Source organism: Callorhinus ursinus, unplaced genomic scaffold (assembly GCF_003265705.2).
Source record: "Callorhinus ursinus isolate GAN/ISIS: 27379988/994484 unplaced genomic scaffold, GSC_fseal_2.0 scaffold10, whole genome shotgun sequence".
NCBI lineage: Eukaryota > Metazoa > Chordata > Mammalia > Carnivora > Otariidae > Callorhinus > Callorhinus ursinus.
The window spans coordinates 38,780,902-38,804,850 of NW_027397072.1; the positions used below are offsets into that span (position 1 = coordinate 38,780,902).

Sequence of the window (23,949 nt, forward strand, 5' to 3'; positions counted from 1 at the left end):
TACTGTGGGAGGGCTGGATGGTGAGGGGAGCTGGAGGGGAAATGGAGAAACCATTCAAGGAGGCACCCGCTGTTTGAATCAAACTCACAGTGTCCGACTGGGAAGAACCCCCTTGCCACCATCTGAGGCACAGAGGTACAGTACAAGGAAAGAGGACCACAACCAAGAAGAGCTCCTGACCCAGACTCTCACCCTGGCTTCCCACACCCCACGGTGTAGGCCAATGCTAATGAAAACACGCAACTACACATCATCAGTCTTCAGCAATACCGCAGCCTCCACCCCTCTGAGGCCAAGGAGCATGTGAATTACACACCTCTGCATTTTTTTAATGTTTATTTTATTAAACTGAATATGCCATTTATTTATTTACTTACTTTTCAGAGAGAGAGCAGGTAGCAAGGGCAGAGGGAGAGGAGAGAGAGAAAAAAATCCCAAGCAGGCTCCACACCCAGCCCAGAGCCCAACGCGGGGCTTCATCTCACCACCCCGAGACTATAACCTGATTCAGATGCTTAACTGACTAAGCCACCTCTGCATGCCCAGCTCTGCATTCTGCTGTGAGGAGCATTTGATTAAGCATGGCTAAGTATGGCTAAGAGCAGCCATCAAATAAATGTTTACAATAAGTTAGGAGGATTGTGCAAAAGTAGATCACCTGCGCCAAGAAAGCTGTCACCTGGATAAGCACTGCTGGGAACAAAGAGGGACAATGGGGCAGAGGAATAGGGACAGGGGCCCCAGCATGAAGCCCAGCCAGTTATGTGGTACACAGCCTGTAAATCAATAATGGATATGCCTCACTGACTGTGCCAAGTTTTCAAGGTCAACAAGGCTCAGGGCTCCATGGCTAATTGCCTCCATGGCCAGTATGTTTGATCTGGCAAGACCAGGGTGGGAGCAGAGACAAACATCGCGTGACAATGACTCATAGCTATGCCAGTGACAGTGCCTGAGAATGGGGCCACCTGAGAATGGCAGCAGTGGGGCAGGGCAGGTGAGCCTGGGGGGGCACCTCAACCTGGTCTGGCTTCATCACAAGGCATTGTCAGCCAGTGTGGTTCTCTTTTCCAACCTCAGTGGGGCCACACTTAGGCTCTGAGGGAACACATAGATGTCTATAAAGATAAGTTTTCCCTTGTTTACTCTTGAATTGGTCTCAGATGAAGTTTGTATAAAATGAAGGATAAAGGACTGAATCTTTCTCTGTGTTTATAGACCACCATCACTTTCAGCATGGTCCCAACTGAAAACACCCCATCCTGCTACTTTTACCATTGTATTTGGTTGCCCATATGTTCGCATGTCTCCATCACTCAACTGTGAGCTTCCTGAGGGTAGGGCTGGTATCAAACATCCCTAGATGTACTTTACCTGGCATATAGTTGATAGTCAAGATTATTGAATGAGTGAATAACTATTCTGGTCCAGAATTTTCTGCGTTCTTTCACCTTTATGCTGCTATCACAGACTGTTTCCAAGTGGGATTTCCCTCCCACCTTGATAGTGAATCACGGACAGAATGCGGTCTTCTTAAGAAAAACAAAACCCAGAGCATCCAGGAGACCAAGAATCTCTACGTGAAGTGCAGGCAGCTGGGCCATGACATTGTACCTTTGTTCAGACCCTTTGGCCTTTCTCCTCTGTTTGCCCAGCTGTGAACAAACCCTCCTATTATGCCTGTATCACAGCTGGAACATCCAATCTCTACTTCATTAAGGACTGGGCAATGAAACCCAATCTTTGAGTATGAGTGCTCTCTTTTTCACTTATGTAAGAAAACATCTTGTAAACCTCTATTAGCTAGTAGTTGTTTTTCTAATATTTGTTGACCTAACAAAACTCATAATTAAAAATCTACTGTAGGGCGCCTGGGTGGCTCAGTTGGTTAAGCGACTGACTTCGGCTCGGGTCATGATCCTGGAGTCCCTGGATCGAGTCCCGCATTGGGCTCCCTGCTCAGCAGGGAGTCTGCTTCTTCCTCTGACCCTCCCGCCTCTCATGTGCTCGCTCTCTCTCAAATAAATAAATAAATAAATAAAATCTTTAAAAAAAATAAAAATAAAAATCTATTGTAAATTCTCCAATGATTTTAAATATATCTGTATTTTATTTATCATGTCATTTCTATATTTATTAGATTGTCATATATCTGTGTGTGACATTGTTTATTCAGTCTACAGCCAAAGACTTAGTGATTGTGTGGGTTTTCAGAAACTTTGCAATGATTCCTTAGTCCCTAAGGTTAGGACGCAATTTGGTACAAAAGCTGTACCTGGTAGCTTGGCCACCAGGTACAGCTTGACCCCAAACTCAGGAGACTCCCATTCATATAGGCTCCTAGGAAAACAAGGGAGCTTCCTTTCTTAACCTCTCAACTCTTCTTTCAGTGTCAGCTCTGAGTGCCCCAAAACTTCTAGAAAGGCATTCTTTCAAAATCCTCCAAATAAACATTTAATAATTCTAGTAGTTCTTAGGGGTTGGATGCCAGTTCAAAGGCCTTTGGCTTTGACTACTAGAAAACAAAACAAAACAGAACATGGGGGACTTTCACATATAGGAAAGTTCCGTGTCCTTAAAAGAATGCTGGATGCCATCAAGAATGTCCATGAGAACTTTTTGGCTCTACCACTTGTCTCCTTGTAAGCTGCGTCTGTTTTGACCCCAGCTTTTTTTCTTTTGGGTTTTTTGTTGTTGTTGGTTTTGTTGTTGTTGTTGTTGTTGTTTTGTATTCTAGATGTTACCCTTGGTCCATTCAATGTTACTAACTTGCTATCTCTTATTCTAAACACTTGGTGTATTGGCCAAGGTTTAGTTTCAAAGAACAGAACTATCCTAGCTAGTTTATGCAGAAAAGATCTAATTCAGAATATTTAAAAATTTACAGCGTTGTGGGAAGGCTTGAAGACACAGAATCTGGAAGATTAAGCATTCGGGAACAATTCCCAGATCCACACTGAGGAAATGGGCCACAAGGGGCTCTGCTGCACTGGGAAGCTGCCACCCCACCCCAGCTCTAGAACTTTTGCTACAATCCACAGAGCAAGATGGGACCTCTTATCCTGCCACCTTCCCCACTGAGTTCTGAATTCAAGTATCACCTGAGTGTTTGCGATTGGTGGGGTGAGAATCAGATTCAGAGCTCTAGATACAATGGCAAATGAGGTTTCTAGGTTTCTTGCTTCTACAGTGCAGGAAGGCACATTAGAAGAGGCTGGAACAGATAAGGAGGGACATACCCCCAGTGGAAATCTTAGTATCCTACCCAGATTTTCTGGGACCTTGTTAATCCAGTGAGCTGTAGACCAAGAGCATCAGCACCACTTGGGAACTTTTAGAAATGCAGAATCTCACACCTTATTCCTATTTAATGAGAATCTGCATTTTAACAAAATCCCCAGGTAATTTTTACGAATATTAAAGCTTGAGAAGTACTGGCCAGATACTGGTTCTCAAACTTGGCTGTACATTGGAATCACTGGGAGAGATTTAAACATCACTGATGCCTGCTTCCCACTCCCAGGGATTCTGATTTTGTTGGTCTGGGGTACAGCCTGAACATCAGGACTTTAAAAATCTAATATGCAGTAAAGTCGGAAAACTACTAACCTGGGAAAAGAAAAACACTTTGTGCTTTGTGCTTTGGCCACAGTGCTGAGCATTTGCACTGGTCTCACTGAGGTTGGATGCTAATAACCCCTCTCTTAGCCCTGCTAAGGGTCTCAAGCAATCCACAGAGCTATGTTACTATTCTAAGGACTCACTGTTTAGTTAGAGAGAAGACCATGAAAATCAGAATGGTACTAAATACTAAAATTTCCACGTTACCATGGGAAGTATAGTCCAAGACAAGAGAGTTGCAAATTGGACTACACCCTTTTCTTAAAGTCTCCTGCTTAGATACTTAACACAATACCCACCACATTACGTATGTCCATGAAGTGGCCTCAGCAGTGATTTGGATATTGATGACATACTGTTCCCTCATGGGTACAAATGCTTTCAGACTGGTCATATTCCTAAGAATATGCATTGTACATGCAATTTTACACTTGGATTAGAACAATTTTCATTATGACGATACTTTGGGCTCCATGTTTTGGGGCTTAATGTGGTCTACTGTATTTTACAGCAGCTAATCCCTTGGTTTAGCTCCAAGATAGACCCATGCTATAACAAAAAATTTTAAACATAATGGCATTCAAGAACATGTGGTGTGGGGCGCCTGGGTGGCTCAGTCGTTAAGCGTCTGCCTTCGGCTCAGGTCATGATCCCAGGGTCCTGGGATCGAGCCCCACATCGGGCTCCCTGCTCAGCAGGAAGCCTGCTTCTCCCTCTCCCACTCCCCCTGCTGTGTTCCTTCTCTTGCTTTGTCTCTCTCTGTCAAATAAATAAATAAAATTCTTTATTAAAAAAAAAGAACATGTGGTGTTATGTGTTACAAGATATAGACATCAATACAGGGTCTTATCTAGGCTACTTTCTCAAAAATATTTTCTGGCTTTGGCTACATTTGCTTTTTCATTCAAAGCTGGATACATCCCAACTACAAAGACTGAAGTGGAGCTATGGTGGTGAACAGTGCTCTTCACTTCCCAAAGTGTATGTGCATTCTCCCTTCACCTTTCTGGCATTCATGTTGCCATGGCTTCTATAGTCCATAATGAGGCCAGTTTGGATTAGATAAAGCTTTTGATTTTTGACAAGACTTAAGTGCCCCCACCCCCCCAAACCCCACTTATATGTTGTTAGTAGCCAGAATTAGAAAAGTTAACATTTCACAATGAACTATGATGCCCGAGCTAGTTTATTGTGTCTAATGAACAAATAGTATCAAAATCCATTTGGATGACTAGGCACCAGGTACTATTTAGTGACAGAGGCCTGGATTCCAAAAGTTCTAGCATTGGCATCTCTAAAGAGGAAAGATAAAAAAAAAATGGCAAGGGTAAGATTTCAGAATGGGAAGAGAGGAGAGAAGTGAAATTTAGAGGATATTTAGTAGATGAAACCATAAAATTGCAAAAAAAAAATAGTCTTAATGAATCTGAGGCTGAGAGTCTTGGCAGGCCTAACCAAATCACTATGGTTACAAATATCTTCTGCCCTCATCTGGACCCACAGAACATGACACAGATTCCCTGACCATGTACAACCCATCCTTCCCCATGACACACTGACATCTGCAAATCTCCTTCATGCTCCTTACGTCAAGGTATTGGATGGTGTGGTTGCCTTCCTGCTGTTGTCTGGTAGCTAGCAACTCACTTTCCAGTTCCACGCTGTCATTCTATTTAGTGTTTAGATAACTGAACTTAAAGCTTTTAGTGTTTGAAGAATGAAGAAACTCTTTGGAAGAGGGACTTTAGACCAAACTACAAAATGCCATGCAAAAAAAGCTGGTTTGATGCACTTAAGAGAAGGGCTCTAGCCACCTGACACACCACCATGACTGCAGTGTGGACCCAGATTGCAAAGAGGAACAAGCAGCCTGAGAGGAAAGTCACTGCGCTGTCCGAAGTGACCCAGGAGCCTGGCAGAGTGGGCCCAACTCCACAGCACACCAGGGTGTGATGGTTAATTTCATGTGTCAACGTGACTACACCATTGTACTCACTTTTTTGTCAAACACCAGTCTAGATATCATGGGGAGATAGATTTTAGATGAGATTAATATTTGAAGCAATAGACTTTGAATAAAGTAGATCATCCTTCATAATGTGGGTGGGCCTCATCCAATCAGTTGAGGGCCTTAAGAGAAAAGACTGAGTGAGGTCTCCCCAGGAAGAAGGAAATCTATCTCTAAACTGTCATGTGACTGCAACATCAACTCTTCCCTGAGTCTCCCACCTGCCGGCCTGCCCTAGAAACTCCAGACTGGCCAGCCCCTACAATCATATGAGCCAGTTCCTTAATACATGTCTCTCTCTCTCACTCTCTCTGTCTCTACATACTCACATCCTATTGGTTCTGTTTCTCTGGAGAACCCTGGCTAATACAGGAGGTGACTTTTCCACCAGGTCCGGTTTTCCCCATCACACACATCCAGCATGCTGGTGGGTTTTATGCTGTGAGAGGAGAAGTGTGGCATTAAGGGGAAGAGCATGACACAGAGGCCCTGCAGCTCTCCTAGGAGCAACCCCACTGAAAGAGTTTTCATGCTGGTCAGAGGGGAGGCAAACATGATGAAGAGTCATGTAGAGGGTCCCCATGAATGTGGGTAGGCAGTGAGTGGGCAGCAGAGCAGGACCTCGTGAGCAGGGGGAGGGTCTGAGCAAGGCAGGGCACTGTCCCTCTAGCCCTTCCATTCTTCAAACCAGAGAGGAAAAGAAACTTACCTAGGACTACAAACTAGCCAAGCCTAGGGGGCATTGGGATTATACCTATGAGTGTCCCAGGAATATTTGCATAAGACTTTGTGTTAGAAGCACCGAGTGTTGAGGCCTGTAACATAACCATCAGTGGAACTTTACTCTGAGGTCACTTGCTAGTGGGGTTTCGACATGTGAGTTATATTTGCCTGGTACTAAGAAGCTACTTACAAATTCATTGTTGTGAGATTGGCTAGAAAAATGGAACCAGGTTCTCAGCAATACATTCTCCGCCTGGGTTAAGTAGAGTCAAGTCAGTTTCTTGTGACTTCTCAGAAACTTTAAAACAAATGTGCTTCATGAATATCCAGGAGATTTCAGGCCTAGAGTGGATTGGGTTTCCTAAACTTCTTTGTCCCCATTTTCAAGAAGCATTGTTTGGGATTAGTGTTTCATAGGACACATGAAATAACTGTAAAGCGATCTTCTTTTAAAGATGTTTTTCCTATTATTCCCCAGCGTTCTGCTCGTTTTGCTTACAGAACAAATCCCTTAGTCTGATGTGAAAGGTTCTTTTCTTTGCAATCTAGCCCTCTCCTCTCTAGGCATGTTTCCCACACGTTTCTGTGCAGTGATGGGCTTCTTTTTTTTTTTTTTAATTTTTTTTATTGTTATGTTAATCACCATACATTACATCATTAGTTTTTGATGCAGTGTTCCATGATTGTTTGTTCATAACACCCAGTGCTCCATGCAGAACGTGCCCTCCTCAATACCCATCACCAGGCTAACCCATCCCCCCACCCCCCTACCCTCTAGAACCCTCAGTTTGTTTTTCAGAGTCCATCATCTCTCATGGTTCGTCTCCCCCTCTGACATACTCCCCTTTTCTTCCTCTCCTGTTATCTTCTTCTTTTCCTTTTTTCTTAAAATATGTTGCGTTATTTGTTTCAGAAGTACAGATCTGTGATTCAACAGTCTTGCACAATTCACAGCGCTCACCGTAGCACATACCCTCCCCAATGTCTATCACCCAGCCACCCCATCCCTCCCACCCCCAACCACTCCAGTAACACTCAGTTTGTTTCCTGAGATTAAGAATTCCTCATATCAGTGAGGTCATGTGATACATGTCTTTCTCTGATTGACTTATTTCACTCAGCATAACCCCCTCCAGGTCAGTGATGGGCTTCTGTAGCCAAACTCACCATTCCTGGAACCCATCAAGACCTAACCCACCTTTCATTCACTAAAGAAGGCTTTGTTGGGTTATGGTGACAATAAAGGCCTATGCCCACAAGTCCTGTCCTAGGGCGTGTTTGTAAAGGGCCTTCTAGATTTAAATAAGAAATATGGAGAACTATTAGATTCTTTGAGGCCCTTATACCTCTGAGAAACTTAGTCTGAACTAAGAACTAGTTGTAAGAGCTGGGGTTTACAACAGAATGGGAGAAGATATTTGCAAATGACATATCAGATAAAGGGCTAGTATCCAAAATCTATAAAGGATTTACCAAACTCAACACCCAAAGAACAAATAACCCAATCAAGAAATGGGCAGAAGACATGAACAGACATTTTTCCAAAGAAGACATCCAACTGGTCAACAGACACATGAAAAAGTGCTCAACATCGCTCAGCATCAGGGAAATACAAATCAAAACCTCAATGAGGTACCACCTCACACCAGTCAGAATGGCTAAAATTAACAAGTCAGAAAATGACAGATGTTGGCGGGGATGTGGAGAAAGGGGAACCGTCCTACACTGTTGGTGGGAATGCAAGCGTCAAAAAGTTGAAAATAGAGCTACCCTACAACCCAGCAATTGCACTACTGGGTATTTACCCCAAAGATACAAATGTAGGGATCCGAAGGGGCACCTGCACCCCAGTGTTTATAGCAGCAACGTCCATGATAGCCAAACTATGAGAAGAGCCTAGATGTCCATCAACAGATGAATGGATAAAGAAGATGTGGTATATATAGATATACAATGGAATATTATGCAGCCATCAAAAGGAATGATATCTTGCCATTTGCAATGACGTGGGTGGAACCAGAGGGTATTATGCTAAGCAAAATAAGTCAATCAGAGAAAGACAAGTATCATATGATCTCACTGACATGTGGAATTTGAGAAACAAGGCAGAGGATCATAGGGGAAGGGAGGGAGAAATGAAACAAGATGAAACCAGAGAGGGAGACAAACCATAAGAGACTCGTAATCTCAGGAAACAAACTGAGGGTTGCTGGAGTGGAGGGGGGTGGGAGGGATGGGGGGCTGGGTGATGGACATTGGGGAGGGTATGTGCTATGGTGAGCGCTGTGAATTGTGTAAGACTGATGAATCACAGACCTATACCCTTGAAACAAATAATACATTATATGTTAAATAAATAAATAAACAAATAAAATAAGGACAAAAAAAGAGCTGGGGTTTATATTGAAAGGATTTTTCTGAACGTTTCCCTCTTCATGGTTTTGGTTTTTTGCATGCTTTGGTATGCAGAGGACCAATTATTGTTTCCTCCTTTAGCCACACAGCAAAGCAAAACAAAAAAAAAGGAGTCTCTGGTATCTGCACAGGCAGAGAAATACACCCAAATGCCTGTGCAGAATGGTACCATGTTGGTACTACGGTACTACAGTTCAAAAGTTTCCTTTCAGAGAGAACATTCTCGCTCTGCCATGCTCCAGGAACTCTTAGTTGGGAGTTGTCTCTGCTCCTCCCTGCTGAGCTAAGCTGAGCTGCTTATGGCTACCTGTTACACATTCAAGTTCATGGTGTGCTTGGCCTTTAAACTTAAAACAATTCTGAGGAATGTGGGAGGCCAGAGCTATGTCTAAAAACTGCCCTTCTTTCTGCCTTCTTTTCAGAACGAAGATTGAAGTTTTCTATTAACCAACAATTTTCCGCCCTACTTTAGCAAAGAGGGAGATGGTCATCAGGGAGGTGGCCAAAGGCACACTCTTCCACCTTACAGTCTGGCTTTGCCAGGTCCTGCTAGTTCGCCCAGAATAAACTGGTAAAGAAAGGCATGGTTTCTCCAGACCCCACCCATTAGCGGCCAGGCCACAGTCACATCTGCCTTAAGAAAAGCAGATACAGATCAGAGTCACTATTGGCCTCTCTGAGTGAAGCTGGGGCTGGACTCAGGGATCAGGCGATTGCCACCCTACTGAAAACACAATCATCAAGCCAACAGGAAGAGTTTATTATAAGCACACACTACCTACTTCTGGAATTCAGGTCCTGCCGGGAAGCTGCTTTCAAAGCAAAAGGAGGAAGCTACAGAGCGTTGGCAAAGGGTGAGTATGGGAATATCTTTTTACCTTAAAGTGCAGCCGGAGAGGAAGCCTGTGTTCCTACGGCAGAAGAGAGGGGCCTACTTGGCCGGCTGACAGCCAGTCACGTCAGAATCCACACAGTGGTCGGAGGAAGGATGAGGTGTGGGATGACGCTGGCCTTTCCTTTGCAACTCCTTTCCCTCGAGGTTCTCCAAACTCAGCACTCAGAGGAGGGCAGAGGTCCCTGTGGTCACAGCTGGAGAACAAGTCCAGGCAAACACTGCTCCTTCAAGTCATTCATTTATTCACTTGTCCCTTAACCAGTGTTTATCCAGAGCCTACCATCTGTCTGGTTGAACACAGGTGCTGAAGAGACGGCAGTTAGCCAGAGGGCCTGCACCCCGGCTGGGGACGGCGTCACCCACTGAGCTACAGGAGGCTAGACAGGATGTCGCCAAGGAAACATGCAAGGGTTAGCCACGAAAAGAGATGAAAATGGACAGCCAAATGACCTCTGGGTCGGAAGGGACTGTCAAGATTATCCCTTGACTTGTTCATTTTCTGACTACCAGTGTTGTTTCTATTATACCCAGGGAAAAGGCACCAACTGATTCATGAAGAAGAGTGTGAACATGGAATTATTTTTCTAGTTCTGGATCAGCACTGATTCAAACCCTTTTTACCAGCGAGATCTATGGCTGACTGCATTAATTTTAAAGAAAATGTGAATTATTGTATAACCATAAAAAGGAGGCAGGGAGGGTAAGTGGTTATTTTTCCTGCTGTGCACATTCAAAGATAACCAAGAATTAAATAATGTCCCTGATACCAATAGTGCCTTGGCTGGATCAAAAGAAATGTACAAGTGATAGGAAGAGAATGGGTAGGGAAGAAGAGGAGAAAGAGATGGAGCTTCCTAAGAAAGAAGTCAGGAGCTTGCCAGAGTGACTCAGTGTGACTGTGGGTAAAGCAAGATTAGAATTTATTAACGCTGTCTCCTGGGCCTCTCATAACCACTGTGCCAAAGGTTCTAGATCTTTCTGAAAACTGATGAGTAAAGATAACAGCCACTTGTTCTCCAAATCTAAGCAACCAAGCTTCAGAATGTGGAAGCCAGGAATTGTGCATCATGCCCAAAGAGGCATCAAAATTATAATTGAAAGGCACATTATATTTTCTATGTTTACATTTTGGCTCTTGAGAGAATAAAAAGCCTTAGAACTGAAGGCACCCAGAACACCATCTTGAAATTGGTATTTAGCTAGAAATTTATTTTATTGTGTAGTTAAGATATCCTAGGAAGGAAATTCCACAGCTTCTTGGATAAATCACCTCACTGTTCAATAACCTTAACTTCTCTAAGTCCACTTTCCTGAGTTTATGTATATGCTCTGGTTTTGTGACCAGGACTGCTACATTCTCTATTTTCACAATTCAGCATCACGGTGTGACAGCCCTCAGAGGGCAATGCAAGCCTCTCAAGCAGTGGGATTTGCAAGAGTTGGTGGTACAGGGGAACTGGGAAGGGACTGAACACAATGCTGGCTAACTGGGCCAATGGATGGAACCGTCTTTGTCAACAGCACACAGCAGAACTCTTGCCTTGAGCTCCTGTTCAGGACTCTTTCATGTTCTTTCTTCTCTTTTAATAATTTGCACTGTATTTTTAAAAAAATATTCTATTTATTTATTTGAGAGCGAGCACGAGCCTGGGGGAGGGAGAGGGAGAAGCAGGCTCCCCACTGAGCAGGGAGCCCGACATGAGGCTCCATCCCAGGACCCTGAGATCATGACCTGAGCCTAAGGCAGACGCTTAATCCACTGAGCCACCCAGGTGCCCCTTTACTCTATTTTTTAATGTCCAGAGGGTTTTAAAACCTCTGTTGAACAGGAAAGGGCAGGACAGTCATACGTCATCTATTTCTCTAGCGCAGCCCTTGCTTCTTAGGCTACACCAATGAAGAGAAAATCAAGGGCCCAGATTATAGCCCAAGAAATTGACCTGCTAAAGCCCACCCAATCTTCCTGGAACTCCAGCTCCACAGTTGGCCATGCTAAGGCCCCACCCCAGAGTTCTTCCTCTCCTCAGTACTACACATTTGTCATTTTGTTTGCCCAGGATCCATCCCCCATGAGCTGATAGAGGACCTCTGATTTCCTTATAGGAACGCACCCCTCTCCCACCCACTGAATGCTCTCCTGAGAGGTCTTTTGACCAGGGGGGCACTGCCCTTCTCTAGCTGAGAATGGACTCATAATCCATTCTGACCAAACTAGGTCAAAGATCCCTCTCTCTAGGACAGCAAACTTTTGACAGTGTGACTCCAGGAAAAAACAATGATAGAGGTGGTTCTGTCCTGATGACTTATCTCTAAGAGATTATCCATGGGACAGCTTTCTAGATTCCCCCAAAGCTGCTGCAGTTCCTGTACTCTCAGAGACTTGGTTGCTCAACTTTTCCTTTAATTCTGTGAGCTATCCAGTATCCAACATCCTTCCAACAACAATATACCTTTTAAGAATGTCTCCTAAAGTGGTTAGAGTTGGTTTCTGTGGCTTGCCACAGAAGAATCCTGACCGATATATTCTTCCAAAACCTTGGGATCAGTTACCCTAAGGTAGCACAAACCATGGAATCTGGAGACCCTGGAAAGACAGACCTGTTAACTTCTGGCCATACAATTCCCCTCCTCTAGTTTCTCAAAGACCTGGAGACACTACCAGGATAGCGCTGCAGACTCACGTTTGCACCACTCCAGACTCTTGATACTTCTGGACACTTCTAACCTCTGGGTCTCCTGTGGGAACAACAATCAATCTCTACTGCACTGCTTGCCTTTGTTCGCGTTGCCTCAAGTAGGATGCCTTCTAAGAATCACTGCATTTTTCACCTGGTATGGAATGGCCGACACTACAGCTCTTTCAGGTTAATGGTTATGTTTGGGGGATTTGGGACAGGCCTCTATGAGCTCAGCTGAGAAGCAGTTCTCAGAGCACTTGCGCATGACATGAGGGTCAGGTCCTAAAGACAGTGTGGCAAGGCAAATCACACAGAACTGAGACCACCCTATATAGTGGGAATATTCTGCATCAGTGGAAAAAAAAAACAAAAACAAAAACAAGGAAGCTATCTTTGAGTTGAAATTTAAAAAACTCCAAAATATATTTTTTAGAAAAGTTTTTATTGCACAAAATTTCAAACATATACAAAGGTAGACAAAATAGCACAATGAAGCCCCAGAGACACATGTTCCAGTTTCAACAGGCTTTAACTCATGGCCAATCGTTTTCCGTCTATACAACCTGTACCCACTTCCAATCCTTCCTTCCAGATTATTTTGAAGCAAATCTCAGACTTCATATTATTCCACCCACAAATATTTCAACATATGTGCACATCTCTTGAACAGAACTATGATACTATTACCGCATCTAAAAACTAATTCCTCAGTATCATTACACTGAGTTCAAATTTCCCTGATTTCTCATCCCCCCCTCATTTTTTTGCTTGCTTGTATGTTTTATCAAGATCCAAATAAGGTATGATGTCTAGGGTCCCCAAGACCACTCCTGGGTTTGGTGATTCATTAGAAGGACTCATAGGACTCAGCATATGGTCATACTCATAGCTATGATTTATTACAAAGGGAGGACACAAAGCAAAATCAGCAAAGGGAAAAGGCACATGGAGTGAATGAAGTCCAGAGGAAATAAGAAGGAAGCTTCCAAAACTCCTTTCCCAAAGGAGTCCCACACGATGCATTTCATTCCTCTAGCATCAAATTATGACAACACGTGAAATGTTGTCTACCCGGGAAACTCACTAGAGACTCTGTGCCCATGGTTTTTTACTTAGGGCTGATCATATAGGCACCCAGTGCCTAGCATATACCAAAAGTCCAGAGTCCCAGTAGGAAAGCAGGTATTTAGCACAGATTACATTGTTTTTATAGTTTATGCACAGTGAGCCATGCTTCTTAGTTAGGGAATGGTGAGAACCCTTCCCAGTCTAATCCTCCCCAGATGCCAGTCAAGGGCCATCCTTGTAAGCAGGCCTTTGTAAGGGTAGCATTCTCAGGCCTGCTGAGTTAACTCTTTTCTCCATAGTTGCATACATTGCAACTGGTTGATATCTCTTAAATCTCGTTTCATCTACAGGATCCCCTCCATCTCTTTTTACCCCTTGTAATTTATTTGTTGTTTCCCATAGTCGGGATTTTGCTTATTGTATCCCTGTGGAGTTATTTGAAATATTCCTCTGTCCCTTGTCTTTCCCCAACTGGAGGTTATATCTATAAGTTATATCTATAGGTTTGTAGTTATATCTATAGGAGTTATATTATATTGTAGTTATTGTATATTATACAATATACTACAATAATTACAATGCAGTTATGTATTATAGTTATATCTGTAGTTATATCTATAGGTTTGACCCAATTAATTTCATTTTTAACATTTCTTTGGTAGCAGGATGACTTGATAAGTAGTCCTGTGTACTTTTATCAGGTGGCATATTACATCTGGATGTTTATCTATTGTGATATCATTGCCTTGGCTCTAGGCTCTACATCCATTAATTCATCACAGGTACAAAATGGCAGAGTTTGAATTCTATCATTACTTCTTCGTTAGTAGAATACTTCTATAAAGAGAAGCCTCCCTTGTCATGTTTGCACTAAAGTGGTATAGTTTGTACTAAAATGGTATAGTTTGTACTGAAATGCTTGATTCACTCTCCCACTTTTTGCAGCTTTAAACTAAGGTTCTCTAAAATTCTCCAACAGTGACATATTTTTGGAATATATTTTGCAATTATGGATTTGATACATTTGATGATTTTCAATCTTGTTGATGTTCTTCTTGTTCCATCTTTTACCAGAGGTAGCCTCTGCATCCTCTACTGGTCTTTGAGAGCTATCTTATTTTCTTACAGAACAAGTTATTCTAAAGTCGTCTTGCACATACCTTGCTCAAATCTGGAATGAGTTGTTTTTCCAAGAATGCCTAGTTCCTTTAAGTGAAAGTTGATATTTAAAGATGTGGGTGCTAGAATACCAAACTATTCTTAAATTTAAAATAAAGATGAAAAAAATAAAATAAAATAAAATAAAATAAAGTAAAGATGCAGGGGTGCCTGGGTGGCTCAGTCCGCTAAGCATCTGACTCAGGTCATGATCTCGGGGGTCCTGGGATCAAGCCCCACATATAGCTCCACGCTTGGCGGGGAGTCTCTCTCTCCCTGTCCCTCTGCTCCTCCTCCCACCTGCTCTCTCTTCCTTTCTCTAGAAAATGAATAAATAAATCTTAAAAAAAAAAAGATTCAGGGGCACCTGGGTGGCTCATTCAGTTAAGTGTCTGCCTTTGGCTCAGGTCATGATCCCAGGGTCCTTGGATCAAGCTCCACATCAGGTTCCCGGCTCAGCAGGGAGTCTGCTTCTCCCTCTCCCTCTACCCCTGCTTGTACTCTCTCTCTAACTCTCTAAAATAAATAAATAATTTTTTAAATGTGCAAAATAGAGCATGGTATGTTTTAAAAGTGGGAAAATAATAAACATTTGCATTAGCTGAATTTGCATAACAAAGCTCAGAAGAATTCATAAGGAAATAATAAAAGTGGTACCTTTGAAGGGTAAGAGGAGGGGGTAATGGGCAGCTTTTTAAAAAATCACATTTGAAACCCTTTAAATACCACAAAGAAGAGAATACAGATGTATAAACTCTTAATAAGTCAGATATAGTCAACACTGGAACAGGTTACTTTTTCCTCTGGCAAACACCAGATGAAACTATAGGCTTGAATGGGCGGGGGTCATTTTGAGTGACAAATACATGTCTTTAAATACTAGAATCACACTCAACACAGCATGAAGTCCCAACTAAGAGCAGTGATTAGGAATCAAGACCAACCACAGAGATTCTCAACCCTGGCTGCACAGTAAAATCACTTGAGGAGGAAGTAAAATGATCTCTGTTTGCAGATGATATGATCTTATATGTAGAAAACCCTTAAGATTATACACACACACACACTTGTTAGAACTAAATGAATCAAAGTAGCAAGATATAAAGTCAATACACAAAAATCTGTTACATTTCTATATACTCACAATAAACCATCTGAAAAGAAAATTAATAAAAAAGTTCCACTTATGGGGCACCTGGGTGGCTCAGTTGGTTGAGCACCTGCCTTTGGTCATGAGCCCCAGGTCCTGGGATGGAGCCCCGTTTCAGGCTTCCTGTTCAGTGGGAGTCGGCTTCTCCCTCTCCTTCTGCCTGCCATTCCCCCTGCTTGTGCTCTCTCTCCCTCTAGATAAATAAAAAAGATTTTATTTATTTATTTGACAGAGAGAGACACAGCGAGAGAGGGAACACAAGCAGGGAGAGTGGGGGAGGGAGAAGCAGACTTCCTGTGAAGGCAGGCGTTCAACCAACTGAGCCACCCAGGCGCCCCAGTAAATAAAATCTTAAAAAAAAGTTCCACTTACAATAGCATAAAAAGAATACAATATTTAGGAATTAAGTAAGGAGGTTAAAAAGTTGTATAAAAAACTATAAAACATTACTGAAAGAAAGTAAAGACGACACAGATAGAAACACATCCATGTTCATGGGCTGGAAGACTTAAAATGTTAAGATGTCAATACTACCCAAAGTGATCCACAAATTCAATGTAATCTCTATCAAAATTCCAGTGACATTTTGTGCAGAAGTAGAAAGATCCATCCTAAAATTCATATGGAATCTCAAGCAACCGTGAAGGGCCAAGACAATCTTGAAAAAGAAGTCCAAAGCTGGATTACTCATACTTCTTGATTTCAAAACTTACTACAAAGCTACAGTAATCAAAAACAATGTGGTACTAGAATAAAGACAGACATATAGACCAATGGAATAGAATAGGCAGCCCAGAAATAAGCTCTCACATATATGGTTAAATGGTTTCTGGCAAGGGTGCCAGGACCACTCAATAGGGAAAGGACAGCCTTTTCAGCAAATGGTGCTGGGAAAACGATATCCACATGCAAAAGAATGAAGTTGGACACTTACCTAACACCACCTACAACATTTAACTCACAATGGATCAAAGACCTAGATGTAAGACCTAAAACTATAGAACTCTTAGAAAAAAACATACGGCAGAAGCTTCATGATGTTCAGTTTAGCAATGAGATTTCTTGGATAGGACCTCAAAGGTGCAGGCAACTAAAGAAAAGATAAACAAATTGGACTTCATGATAATTTTTTAAAATGTATGCATCAAAAAATACCATCAACAGAATAAAAAGACAACCCACAGGATGGGAGAAAATATAGGTAAATTCCCTATCTGATATAGGATTAATATCCAGAATATATAGAGACCTTCTAAGATTCAACAGCCAAAAACAAACAACTGAATTCAAAAATGAACAAAGGACTTAAATAGATATTTTTCCTAAAACAATATATGAATGCCCAATAAGCACATCAAAAGATGCTTGACATGACTATCATTAGAGAAATGCAAACCAAAACTACAATAGGATATCATCTCATGCCCATTAGTATGGCTACTACCAAAAACCCAAAAAATAACAAGTGTTGACAAGGATGGGGAGAAATTAGAACCCTTATGTACTATTAAGGGAAATGTAAATTGCTGCAGTCGTTATGGAAAACAGTATGGAGCTTCCTCCAAAAATTAAAGTAGAATTACCATATGATCCAGCAATTCCACTTCTGGCTATATATACAAAAGAACTGAAAGCAGGGTCTCAAAGAGATAATTGTGCACCCATGTTCATAGAAGCATTATTCACAATAGCTAAAATGTGAAAGCAACCCAAGCGTCTAATGACAGATGAATAGATAAGCAAAATATGTTATATACATACAATGGAGCATTATTCAGCCTCAAGAAAAAAGGGAATTCTGACACATGCTAACAACATGGATGAACCTTGAGGATATTATGTTAATTGAAATAAGCCAGACAAAAAAAGACAACTACTATATGATTCCACTTATATGAGGTACTTAGAAAAAAATCATAGAGACAGAAAATACAAGGATGGTTTCCTGGGGCTGGGGTGAGGGGTGGGAGTTGTTGTTTCATGGGTATAGAGTTTTAGTTTTACAGATGAAAAGAGTTCTGGAGGTGGATGGTGGTGATGATTGTGCAACATTATGAATATATTTAATACCACTGAACTATAGCCTTAAAAATGGTTAAGATGGTAAATTTTATGTGTATTTTACCATAATTTTTCTTAAAATTGGAAAAAAAAAATCACTTGGGAGCTCTTAAGCTAAAGCCCAGGCTGCACCTCTGACCAATTAATTACATCAGACTTTTCTGAGGGTAGGATCCAGGCACCTGTATTTTTTTTTTTAAGCTCTCCTGATAATCCAAGTGGTCAAAACTGAATCCCTGTACACTAAAGGTAAAGTAGATGTCACTTCTTCCTTCTCAAACTCTTCGGGAACAACACTGTGTGAAATGTTGTGTAGGATCACCTGTACATTAAAAAAATTAAAAACCTGTATTATTGGGGCACTTGGGTGGCTCAGTTGGTTAAGTGTCCGACTCTTGATTTTGGCTCAGGTCATGATCTCCAGGGTCCTGGGATGGAGCCTTGTGTTGGTCTCTGGGCTCAGTGGGGAATCTGCTTTAGGATTTCTCTCCCTCTCCCCCTGCCCCCACTCCACCCCCCTCCCCCGGCACTCCCCCCCCCCCCCTCAAATAAGTAAAAAAAAATCCTTTAAAAAAAACCTGTATTATTTAAATGATTATTTCTCTTGTATCTTTTTTTCTACGCTTCCCCCTTTTGTACCTTCTCTCTTCCTCCCTTCCTTTCTGCCAAGTATACCTAATTGAATTTTGTCTAAGTTCAGTGTTTGTATGATGCTCTGTCTGTCCTCCATCAATTTGTCTTCTAAAGCAGAGATTCATGCCTTCCTGGCCTTTCCAGCTCCAAATTTATATCTTGTCTCAAGATCTAGTTCCAGTCCGTAACTCACCATCCCCTTCCCTTTCTTTACCTTTCATTCCATATGTATGAACATATGAATGAATATAGCTCTCACCAAAATCACATGCCTGAGTTGCTGCCTTAACTTCTAGCATTCCTAAGATGGGTGTGCCCATCAAGTCTGTCTCGAATCCTCATTTTCTCATATTCATTGCAAATGGGTTCTCAGGGCTTAGACATGTCAGCCGATTGAAGAGAAGAAGTCTTCTTTGGGCTCTTTGAGACTAGGTGTGGTGTTGGTTGTTGACTGAGTTGGGTGTGAAAAGCAGGACAGTTAGGGGAGGTAGAAAGATGAAAGCCTCTGTGCACTAGTCTCCATGCAAAACCCTAGAGATCCACTTATGAAAGGCACAGCACCTGCCCTGAGGAAATCACAGTCTAAAGGGGACCTAGGTAATTAAACAGGTGATTGAAATGCCTTATAGTAAGTGCTGTGCTAGAGGTGAGTATAGGTTTCACGGAAACTAAAGGAACCAAAACTACCATGGGGAGGTGAAGGAGGAGTCAAGGAAGGTTCTTGTAGAGGCCTTAAGTTTTAACTTATTTTTAACTTAAAAAATATACAGGTAGGGGCGCCTGAGTGGCTCAGTTGGTTAAGTGTCCGATATTTAATTTCGGCTCAGGTCATGATCTCAGGGTTGTGAGATCAAGCCCTGAATTGGGCTCTGTGCTGGGGGTGGAGCTACTTGAGATTCTCTCTCTCTCTCTCTCTCTCCCTTTCCCTCTGCCCCTCACCTGGCCTCTCTCTCTCTAGAAAAACAAAAACAAAAACAAACAACAACAAGAAACCCCACAGGTAACATAGATTCACAGTAGCAAATTAGAGTGAGTTAAGAAAGAACACTGAAGATGAACATAAACACCTTTTTGAAAATGCTCTAACTTGTGCCAAGTTGGAGGGAGTTATGAGACCAAATGTATGATCACTCACTGTACATGGTGCTATCCATGCTTGGTGACAAGTACCTGAAAATGTTGAGTGCTATTCTGAAATCAATGCTCTGTAAGAGGCAGATCCCTGGAGACATAAGAGGGGTAAACCTGGAACCCAGTCTTTAGAGGAGCTTCCCTCCATTCTCTGATTGCTGGCAACAAAAGTTACCCAACCAATGTTTTCATTAAAACATTGAGGAGTCCTTTTGTTTGGGGTATGCCTTGCATTCTATTTTATTTTTCATTGCATGTATCCCATAAGCACCAAATGTGTGTCCCCAACCACTGAGGGCTGCAGAATGCAAAAGGAGATATAGATCAGCTGCTCCTCCATAGGGATACCAATTTTGCTAGGAACATATAAAATGAACATTATATGCTCCTGAGGACAAGAATTCTTTCTGAGTATGCAATCTCAGTGCCTATGGGGTTGGCCACAGCCTAGGAATTTAAAATATGTGTTGAAAATTGAATGAATGGGGTGCCTGGCTGGCTCAGTCAGTTAAGAGTCTGCCTTCGGCTCTGGTCATGAAACTGGGGTTCTGGGATGGAGTCCCACATCAGGTTCACTCCTCAGCGGGGAGTCTGCTTCTCCCTCTCCCTTCACCCCTATTGGTGCTTTCTCTCCCTCCCTCCCTCTCTCTCTCTCTCAAATAAATAAATAAAATCTTTAAAAAAAAAAAGAAAATTGAATGACTATATGAAACAAGGAGAAAACACTGAAGTCAGTTTATGTGCTCCTTACAGATTATATGACAGACCACAAGGGAAATAGCAACTTTTTTGTTTTTATTAATTAACTAATTTCAATTGTAGTTATTGATATACTATCATGGTTCCTGATCCAAAAGATACAAAAGACTTTTTTATATTTAAAAGTCTCACTCCTGGTTGCACAAATCTGTCAATATATTAGAAACCATTGAATTGTACACTTCAAACAGGTGAATCGTATGTGAATAAATAAATAAATAAGCTAAAAAAGGAAAAATTCTCCCTCCTATCCTCTCACCCTTGTGCCTTGGCCACTCTGTTTGTTTTCCCAGAGGCAACCCTGTGACCAGTTTTCTTCTTCCAGAGATAATAGAGACAGAGATATAGAAATATGTATCTATATATTTGTTTCCTTCACACTTTCTGGTTTTTGTTTTGTTTTGTTTTGTTTTTTTGAGCAGTAAAAGGCTGTACTTTCTCCCTCTTCTGAATACAAAATCCTTGAGAAAGATGGAGTCTGACTACCGGGATGGTAGATGTACTGGCCATGTGGCTGCAGAGGGGAAGCGGCAGGCAGGCACCTCCTGTGCCTGTGAGCAGAGTTGAAGCTGTGTTGGTGGAAGGGTAGGAGATGCAGCAAACCAGAGACTGCAAGGAAGACTTCGGCTTAGTTTGACACCCAAGCTCCCTGGTCTTTTGCCACTATAAAAGGTGGCAAGCATATCCCAGTGTGCATAGGACTTTCTGTTTTAAAACAAGTTCCAGAAAATCCCTAGTCCCAGAACTAGTAAATCATCCTAGTAGATTGATCCCCTTTCTTTTTTTTTTTTTTCTCCCCAGGAGACAGTGAGTTTTAATTTATCTTTTCTGGATAGAGTTTTGATTTGCTCTTGAATGTTCCAGGGTGGTGAGAAACCAGGAGGAAGCACAGGATGTAGAGATCTATTCCATGTAATCTTCTCCCTCGGTGCCATCTCCACTATCAGTGGAGACAGCAGCATGCCTACTTGCAGAACCGAACTGGGAACTGAACTTGGAGGCCAGGTCTTCTTCAGGTTCTTGGTCTCAGGTGCAGATCAGGGGACTTGACCTCTTTTATCATCTTTCTATGTGAATCCTTCCAGTGGTCTTTCTTCCCTCATCCCCTGAACTATAGCTGGAGTTCCCACTTTGACCTTTTGTACATTCATCCCACACTGAATTTTCATCTTTCCCTGCTGGTCCTTTCTCAGATGGTTGAGCAGGAACTACCCCACCCCTTGTAGGGGGATGCTGCTCTGTGTCTGAGCTCTGAGATCCAACAGGAGGGCTAGAACTTCGCTGCACCCAAGCATTCTGCTTTGGTAGAGGGGCTGGCATTACCTTTAGATGCTGTTCAGGTTTGGGAGGTTTAAAAGTTGGAGAGTGACAGTCTTCCTCTTAACTGAGTGTTTCATTTTCTAGAGACTTCTCATGCTCTCTCTTTGGTGCACTTCTGCCCAATGGGGCTGAGGTCCCAGCCTGTGATGACTCACTTCCTGTCTTCAACTGTTCCCTTTCTTGAGTTTCTTAACTTTGCCAGCTTGGAATCTCTCCCAAGGCTGACATTCTAGTTTTGCTTCATCCCGCTGACACTCTTCTGTTCCTTCTTTCCCCTGTCCCTTCTGTAGCTACTCTTCTACTTCTCCTTCTCTAGCACCTGTGTCATCAGGCTTTGCCTTTCCATAGACAGGCTCCTCGAATGGGCTGTGATGTGCTAGCAGAGGAACCATCCTCCTTGGAAGTACTCCAAGGCTTTAGACTCGGTTTGTTGGGGGCACCTCTAACATCATGCCTCTAATCATCCTGAGAGTAATCATCTCTGGAGCTCCATGACCAATCATCTCTTCTGTCATATCTGTCTTCATAGTGGTCCCTTCCTCCTCTATAGACATCATCCTGATGGTACCCACTACCAAATGCTCTTCTGCCTCTGCCTATCCTAGAATCATAACCTCTGTCATAGTCTCTGCTGCTTCAGTCATCACAGTGATCCCAGCCCCCGTATCAATCCATATCCTGTTGTGGGCCATCATGGTACCACATCCCAGTGCCCATTATGATATTGGCCAGAATCATAACAATCTCACACTTGTCTCCAAAGCTATCATCGCCTCTTCTTGGCAGGTAGTCATCAAAGCTCTCTGTCTCAAGATGGGCCCTCCAGTATGCATCTGTTTTGTCAGAATCCTGATTTTTATCTCCACCAGAAGAATGATCATTCCTGCTTTTATCCTGTGTTTGAGCAGCAAGGTCCACTCAGATTCTACTGTTGCCTAGAGACTCCTCATTTGAGGCTCAGGGCACTGAGCAAGGAATTCCAACTCAGGTCCTCAAACTTAGCATAACCCAAATCTTTCATCCTCTCTGGGTTGCTGGGTTCACATGGTAAATGTACTGCACTGATATTTAATCATCCAAAGAATTCCTTAACAGAGTCTTCTGTCACAGCGCAGGGCACGTTCCCTAGAAAAGCAGTGAGGGTGACAATTTGGGAAGATAGGTCTTCTCAATATTGGGTTCTTGAGCAGCCCATGGAGCAGTGGCAGGATAGAATGGTCAACTAGAGGAGTCCTATACACATGGTCATCAGTACTGTGCTAAGTGGCTGAAACATCTCCTTCCAGGTTATCTGTTTCATCAGCCCAGATGACTGGTTCAGGGACTTAGGTGTTTCCCCCACCAGTACCCCATTCTCAACCAGAAAGTCTGTTAGGGAGATAGTCTTCCCCTTCTTATTCTTCTTTTTTGCTGGGGCTGCCATGTTGAGAGAGAGAGAGAGCAACTGACCCATTTATGATTATAAAATGTCCCCCTGTATTTCTAGTAATCTTTCTTACCTTAAAGTTGACTTTACCACTGACTGGGAGAAAATATTTGCAAAAGACGTATCTGATAAAGGACTATTATTCAAAATATACAAAGGACTCCTAAAACTCAACAATGAAAATAAAGAACAACTCAATAAAAAAAATAGGCAAAAGACCTGAACAAACACCTATTTGCTATATAGAGAGAGCAAATAAGCATATAAAAACATGCTCAAATTATGTGTCATTAGGGAAATGCAAATTAAAACAAGATACCACTACACATCTATTACAGCAGCTAAAGTCCAAAACACTGACAATATCAAATTCTGGCAAGGATGTGGAACAACAGAAACTCTAGATCATTGTGGAAACGGAAATGGTATAGCCTCTTAGGAAGATGGTTTCCTGGTTTCTTACAAAACTAAATAAACTCTTACCTTTTACCCAATGGAATTCAAAACTTATGTCCACACAAGAACTTGCACATGGGTGTTAACAGCAGCTGTATTCATGATTGCCAAAACCGGGAAGCTACCAAGATGTCCTGCCGTGGGTGAACAGATAAATAAACTGGGGTCCATCCAGACAATGGAATATTAGTCAGTGCTAAAAAAGAAATGAACTATTTATCAAACCATGAAATGACATGGAGGAAGCAAATGGACTTAGGATATTAATCATAATTATTTTATAGCCTGTGTCTGATATCTTCAACATCTCAATTTCCTGTGGATCTGATCTATTTCTGTGTTTTTCTTCTGATTTTCTGTCACTTGGTTCTATTTGTTGACATAACTTGTAGATTTTTGTTTAAATGCTAAACACTGTGTATGAATAATTGTAGAAGCTCTATATAA

The 23,949-nt window shown here is 42.2% G+C and overlaps 1 pseudogene; it reads right to left on the reverse strand.

The window, feature by feature from the left end:
* Positions 1 to 21,203: 21,203 nt before the first annotated feature.
* Positions 21,204 to 23,043, reverse strand: LOC112820645 (eukaryotic translation initiation factor 4B pseudogene; annotated as a pseudogene).
* Between the last annotated feature and the right edge of the window lie 906 nt (positions 23,044 to 23,949).